We start from the raw sequence: 7,822 nt of genomic DNA, 5'->3' as shown, positions 1-7,822 counted from the left end.
TGCCAACCATGGAATGCTGTCTCTTTGCATAGGGATCTCAGAAGAGCCTGAGTCATGATGTTTTCCAGAATATGCTATTTATTTAACACTCAGCTGCTGTTCAGGGCAATGGTATGGAGATGTGCATTCCAGCATTCTTATTCTTGTATCATATTTCTAGAGTGATTCAGATGCTATCATCAACTGCTCTACAAAGAGACTATGAGCTGATAAAAACTTGCTTAGTAGAATTCACATTTTGCCCATTTTAGGAGGAATTTGGCACAATCAGCCAGCAGTTAGTGACATTTTCTATTGATAATGGCTCTTTCCAAATTGCTAAATTTCTTCGCTGTCTTGATGTTCTTTTTTAATTGTACCCCACAAAATGTCAGTTTCTTTCATCCATCCATATTGCCTCTTTTGTGTTCACTTCTCCTATAACAGATTCCGTCTCCCAAATTTTTTATTAACCTTTGGGTGGTATTCAACTAAGGTTTAATCAGAGTAAACACTTTGAAATTAATGACCATGACTAAGTTAGGTCCATTTATTTTAATATATCTCCTCTGAGTAAAACTCAGTTCAATACCACCCTTCGTATTTAAGTTTCTAATTTCCCTCAGTACTTCCCCTGGCCATTCCCTCTGGATCTCCCATCCCTCCCTCCCTCCCTCTTTACTCACTCACTCACTTGGACTTTTGAATCACATCAGGCAACCATCATTGCGGAATTAGTTAGCAGAGGCTTCCTGTGGCTCACAGGTGACAAGGGATATGGGATTTGGGAAGGAGCAATGGCAGCCTCAGGCACTTATCCTTTTTTATCTCCCTTGGTCTATCCAATTTGCCTTCTTTCCTCCTCTCACATTCCTCCATATTTTCTCTTTCTTTCATTTCCTCCCCTCCAACTTGGTGTGCTAACAGCCTCAGTCTGTAATCAAGTACTGTTCCTTTGCATTCCTATATACCGTGAGTATGATAAGCTGTTGGTGGCTTCCTTCACCCAAACAAAATGCTACAGCCTGGTCAGAGGGTTGGGTGGGAAGGTGAGGGGGGCTGCACTGGCGGAGGAAGGGGGTGCAGTGGGTGCAGGCTGCCCCGGGTGTCATCCCTGAAGGGGTTGACATTGCCGCCCCGCCCCCCTGGAATGCTTGCCACAGGCAGCGCCCTCCTGGGATGCTGGGCCCACTCCCGCGGGTGGCTAGCCCCACGACCCACCCCTGGGTGCACAGCATGTGCACTGCTCCAGGTGCCAGAGCAGCTAGCTCCACCTCTGGGGGGCTGCCCCCCCTGAACATGGACCAAGGCATATCCAGAGTGTGGCTACTGTACTATAAGTGCAGTTTTCTACATTGTGCATCGGTCTGGAAAATGAAGTGTCTGATGAAATGGAGGCTTAGTAACTCAGTTAGTAGTCCTTGTACTGTGGGTTAGCAGTGCTTTGGGTTCAACTCTTTAGAACCCATCTTAAATCTTCTGGATTCCTTTTAACGTTCTATAATTTTTATTTACTGATAGTATATTTTTCCCCTAACATACTTATTTTCCTCATTCATAAACATTTAGATTTAGATTTGGTGGAAAGAGTGTCTGAAGAACTATGGATGGAGGCTTGTAACATTATACAGAAGGCAGCAACAAAAACTATCCCATGAAAAGGAAATGCAAGAAAGCAAAGTGGCTGTCCAACAAGGCCTTACAAATAGCGGGGAAGAGAAGGCAAGCAAAATGCGAGGGAGATAGTGAAAGATACAGGAAATTGAATGCAGATTTCCAAAAAACAGCAAGGAGAGACAAGAGGGCCTTCTTAAATGAGCAATGCAAAGAAATAGAGGAAAACAACAGAATGAGGAAAACTAGAGATCTGTTCAAGAAATTTGGAGATATGAAAGGAACATTTCATACAAAGATTACCATAATAAAGTACAAAAGTGGAAAGGACCTAACAGAAGCAGAAGACATCAAGAAGAGGTGGCAAGAATACACATAGGAATTATACCAGAAACATAAGGATTTCTCGTATACCCCAGGTAGTGTGGTTGTTGACCTTGAGCCAGACATTCTAGAGAGTGAAGTCAAATGGGCCTTAGAAAGCACTGCTAATAACAAGGCCAGTGGAAGTGATGATATTCCTGCTGAACTATAAAAAAATTTAACAGGATGCTGTTAAGGTGCTACACTGAATATGCCAGCAAGTTTGGAAAACTCAGCAGTGGCCAGAGGATTGGAGAAGATCAGTCTACATCCCAATCCCAAAGAAGGGCAGTGCCAAAGAATGCTCCAACTACCGCACAATTGCACTCATTTCACACGCTAGCAAGGTTATGCTTAAAAGTCTACAAGGAAGGCTCAAGCAATATGTGAACCGAGAACTCCCAGAAGTGCAAGCTGGATTTCGAAGGGGCAGAGGAACCAGAGACCAAATTGCAAACATGCGCTGGATTGTGGAGAAAGCTAGAGCATTCCAGAAAACCTATCCATTCTGAAGGAAATCAGCCCTGAGTGCTCACTGGAAGGACAGATCCTGAAGCTGAGGCTCCAATACTGTGGCCACCACATGAGAAGAGAAGACTTTCTGGAAAAGACCCTGATGTTGGGAAAGATGAAGGGCACAAGGAGAAGGGGAGGACAGAGGACGAAATGGATGGACAGTGTTCTCGAAGCAACCAACATGAGTTTGACCAAACAGCGGGAGGCAGTGGAAGACAGGAGTGCCTGGCATGCTCTGGTCCATGGGGGTCACGAAGAGTTGGACACAACTAAACGACTAAACAACAACAACAAATACTTTTCCCCTAACATACTTATTTTCCTCATTCATAAACATCTGTTGGAAACAGTCAGGGTTTGCAGCAGGGGTGGGCAACCTAAGGCTTGGGGGCTGGATGCGGCCCAGTCAGCTTCTAAATCCGTCCCACGGACGGTCCAGGAATCAGCATGTTTTTACATGAGTAGAATGTGTGCTTTTATTTAAAATGCATCTCTGGGTTATTTGTGGGTCATAGGAATTTGTTCATTTTTTAAATGAGGGATGGTGGACCAGCGCACTGCTGAAAAAGGTTGCTGACCCCTGGTTTGGAGTATGGTGTCACCAGTATGGGTATTACACCCAGCTCTATTTCTCCCTTCTTTATCAGCTATTATTTAATTAAATTTGTATACCCCTTTCATCCGAAGATCTCACATCTTAAAATAGCCCTTTACTTGTTTTGCTTCTCTTAGATTTCACTCCCAGCTTGTTGTGATTCTTCTACTACACTAAAGATTAGAATTACACTATATTTGTGCTATGCAGTATTGCATGGAAAGGGGGCTCTTCTTGTATTATGATTGTGCCCATATTGATTTAAATCCAAATAGATTATTTTATTTTGGGGGGTATCTCATGGCGTACTGTAAACTTATATCCAATTTCTATCCACTGCTAAACACATATCTCCTCATGTTATGCTTTCTAAGAATCCCCTTCCAAATATATCTGAAATCAAGTTACGATGCAGTCAGCTGCTTCTGATGAATCATAATGTTTGATAGTTTAAAATTACTGTGTGGCTTGTCAATTCATGAGTAATAAGACATGAAGGGTTGAGGGAATCAGTGAAAAGTAGCCTCAAGTGATTTTAAACAGAAAGCATCCTGATTTTTAGTCTTAATAGTAAATTTAGCAGCTTCAGTAATAGTTCAGTTTTGTCAGCTGCTAATATCTGCATGGCACAGATGTCCATTGCAGTAAAACAAATACTGTAGCTTTCCTGAAAGGGGCATATCTGCTTTCTGTATTAGTTTTTTCCAACCCTTTTATAGTAACCCCCCTTCTTTTTCCACTCCTATTTTGCTATGTAAGTGTTGATTCAGCTGTGTAGGCGGTAAGGATCATGCATTTGACAGATCTGTCAAGAATTAGCATCTTAGGTTGTGCTGAATGACACGATTTCCTTTTCTATTGAAAGACAAATGCAGAATTGCCTTTTAATGCCTGCACGTCTGTACAAACTGAAGAGTGTTTCTGTGGCAGAAACAGCTTTGTAAGCTAAGGACAGTAATTATCAGAATGGGAATAGTTCTGAATAGTCTGAGGCATGTCAGCTGTGTAGTAATAGCAGCTTTAAAAGTTCAAATGGAAGAAGAAGAAGCTTGGAAACAGTTCGACACCCCGCCCCCCCCCCGCCCCCTTCAGATTTATTTATCTGTGGCATTAGCCATTTTGTCAAATTACACTTGCTTTTAGTGAGCTAGATAACAAGATAAAATGGTAAGTTGGTGCAGCAGAGTATACACATACCTGTTTCCCTTCTTGTTTTTTAAGCGTGGCAGTTTTAGTACACTTGTACTGATCCATTATCATTCACAGTGTTACAGACACATATTATGGAAACTCCAATCCTGTCTTTTCCAGACTTTTCCTGGTAGCCATGTTAACTTGTTGCTGCATGAGCAACAGAGAGTCTTGTCCCACCTTTAATATTAACAAATGCATTATAGAATATGTTTTCGTGGACTAGAGTCTACTTTGTTAGATACATGTACAATCCTTAGTTTGCATCTCTCACACGCATTCATAAACATGGGTGTCAAGGGAGAAAATGTAGAAGTTGGATGGATGCATTTAAGCCCAAATTAAATTGTCACAACTACTTTTTGTATTTCATTGCCATTTAGCTCCAACTTTCAACACACACACCTTTTATGTACATGTGTATCTGATGTTCACAAAAGGTTAAGCTGTAATAAATTGTTTCATCTTTAAGGTGCCACAAGATTGTCCTGTTCAGAAGAAACCCCCTGCTTTGAGTTGTGATATTATGTGGCCTTCATAATGTGGATAACTGAATCTGTGGTACACAGTGTAATGGTAGTTGTTCACATCAAATAAGTCAGCTACACAAACAGAAATAATAGACATTAAAAAGCCTTTCAGTTTATTAGGAAAATGAAAGGTAGCTGTAGTTGTCTATAGAAATAGGTTGCTATAGATACAGGAAATGTTGTGAAAGGAAAATCGCTTCTGAAGTCTCTGTGGCTTCTCATGGGAATAGAATGTGATTTGCCCAGCAGATTTTATTTCTCTCTCCTCAAGCCCCCTCACCTCCCCATTTCCTCGTGGATATGAGAACTAGACTACACAAATAACAGATCATATAGTAAAACTGTTCACCCTGCTGGGAGAAAGGGATTGCCAGAGAGAAGGGCTGTAGTCTAGCTTTCTCTTGGACAGGTTTGCTTCCTTTGTGCTATGGGGTTCAAAGAAAACATTCAAACATGTGATCTCACAATTTGAAGTGATGAATTCTAGGAATAATTTTCAGTTATGGGAGAAGAAATCTGCTAATCTCTAAGGTTCCACAATATTCTTTCCTGTTATTGCACTGGTGTGCTGCTTGTGTACAGCAGATCAGTATACTCTGGCACCTTTGTCTCTCACAAAGAATGATAAATACTACCCACATTTTCTTCAATTCAGGCTTTAGTTTAAAGCTTTAGTGCCCTTGATGCAAAAGTAAACAGCAACCATAGATATCACTGAAAAGCATAGGGATGGGAGAATTCAAGTGGAATGATCTCAGAGAAGCATACAAGTTTGAGGGGTGCTCCTGTGGTTAATAGATCAGAAAATGTTATGTCTGTACTTAACCAAATCATTGTGTTAAATCCTGAATTGACAAGAACCTTTTGTTCAAACAAAAATTGTGATTAATTTGGTAATCCTGTGGATTTATAATAGGCTTGATGAGATTATACTTTCCCCATTTGCAGAGGATAGCATAATCATGCCTTTTAGTCCTGCCTTGGACATGAGCAAAAGTACAGCCTTGACGTTACGTTTGAATGGGATGTACATGTGAAATCTGATGTGAGTATGCCCAAATCTCATGAATGACTTCTCTGTGTGATACAGATTGTCTGCAAACCTATGCATGATGGGTTTTATGTTTATAACAGTCTCTTCAAAAGTTTTCCCCACACATGAATTGTAGGACAGGTGAGCCTAGTATGTAGGTGAGAAGGTGCTCTGTGTGGGGCAACCTTGGAAGGCGACTCTGAAACTACCGCTAATCTTGAATGCAGCTTCCAGACTAAATGGCCTCAGCCCTGTATATCTGAAGGAGTGTCTCCACCTTCATCATTCATCCTGGATACTGAGATCCAGCTCTGAGGCCTTCTGGTAGTTCCCTCATTGCAAGAAGTGAGGTTACAGGGAACTAGGCAAAGGGGCCTTCACAGTATTGTCTGGGCCGCTCTGTGCAATTCACTCCCATCAGAAAGGAAATAAACATCTATCTGACTTTTAGAAGACATCTGAAGGCAGCCCTGTATAGGGAAGTTTTTAATGTTTTATGTTTTATTGTGGTTTTATAATTTGTTGGAAGCTGCCCAGCATGGCTAGGGCAACTATAAATTTTTGTTGTTGTTGTTGTTGTTGTTGTTGTGGTTGTTGTCATCTCATTACATATATGGTAAAAAATATTCTAAAACTGTAGTTATATGTCAGGAACACTGGAGAGTAGAAATTTCAGTTCACATACAGTAATTGCATTTTCTGTCAACGTATCATAAATTATATTTCAAGGATAAACTTTTTTATTTGCTGGGAAAGACTACATTTTTTTTATTTGCAGGAAACTTTATTCTTGCATAGGGATTCAGACCAGAGAAACCCAGATCTAGTTATTGTGCCTTAAGCTCAACCTGCATGCTCCCACACTATATTAAAAAGGCAATAAAGTACCCAAGGGGAGCTTATCATTTCAGAAACTGTAACAGGCAATTAGGATACATCATTGAATTGAAGGCAGAGCTCTGCATTCTACCAGGTAACACAGAAAATTTGGTGGAAGCTTAAGTATCATCTTCCTGCAACCATCATGAATTCCCTGGGAATCGCCATCATTTATGCTGTTCTTTAAAATTGCAATAGAACAAAGTTTTTCAGTGTAGCTGGTTGATCTGAGGCCTTTGAGTCTGATGGTTAAATAGAACTGCATATTGCTTGAATTTATCATTTAGACATAGCTAGTTTGTCCATTACGAAAATGTTCCATACACTCAGAATCCATTTGATTTCACTTGGAAGAAGATTAGGTTTTTATTGTCAGGCATTGACTTTTGTTTTTTTCTTTTTGTTTTCCAGTTGGGCTGAGTGAAAAAACAGACTTTAATTTATAGTCTTGAGTTGAAAATGCAATTCATAAAGCCAGGGTGCTGGAGTAAATTGTTAAGGTTGCAGATCTAATTATTTATAGAATTTATAGAATAAATTCCTACCACATGGACAAATACATGATTAAGGCTGAAAGCTGTGCTCACCCTGAGAGAGAAAATAAGGGAAGCAAACTGCAGAGAGCTTTTGTTGTAGGAAACGGATGGGTTCTTAGAGTACAATTAGTTCTTTGTTGTGACAGTAGTACAAGTTGTTCAGTGGTAAAATAAGTTGTTGTAGAAATAGTGTTTAAATAATCTTAACTGCTGTGAAGATTAACAGAGCAATATATCTATCTGTTAACTGGTTAGAGAGCTTTATTACAGCTGATCACTAGTGTGAAATACTCTTGAGCTGTTATCATATAATTGTGACTGTACGTTTTTCCTTGTTGAACCAGCAAACCACCCAGGGTGTTGAATGTTGCTCATTAATGAATGAAATCCAATATCATAGAAGCATCATTACTTCTGCTTCTGCCCCCTGCAGCTCACTGCAGACCCCAAAAATCTACTCTAAATGGTTGGGGGACTCTCTAGGGTAGAAGTGGGAAATTGCATGGAGGAGGAGAGGTCCCACTGTATACATTAGCATCAGTTTTATTTGTTTGCAGACATCATTGGATACCACCCCATTTACCCA

At 40.5% G+C, this 7,822-nt stretch overlaps 1 protein-coding gene across 5 annotated transcripts in view; it reads left to right on the top strand.

Annotated features, from left to right (window-relative positions):
• BTBD9 (BTB domain containing 9) overlaps positions 1-7,822 on the top strand; it is a 150,461-nt gene that overhangs the window by 66,870 nt on the left and 75,769 nt on the right. The window lies entirely within an intron of this gene.

This window comes from Podarcis filfolensis (assembly GCF_964270895.1).
Source record: "Podarcis filfolensis genome assembly, chromosome: 3".
NCBI classification, from domain to species: Eukaryota; Metazoa; Chordata; class Lepidosauria; order Squamata; family Lacertidae; genus Podarcis; species Podarcis filfolensis.
This window is presented reverse-complemented; position numbering and strand designations above follow the sequence as displayed.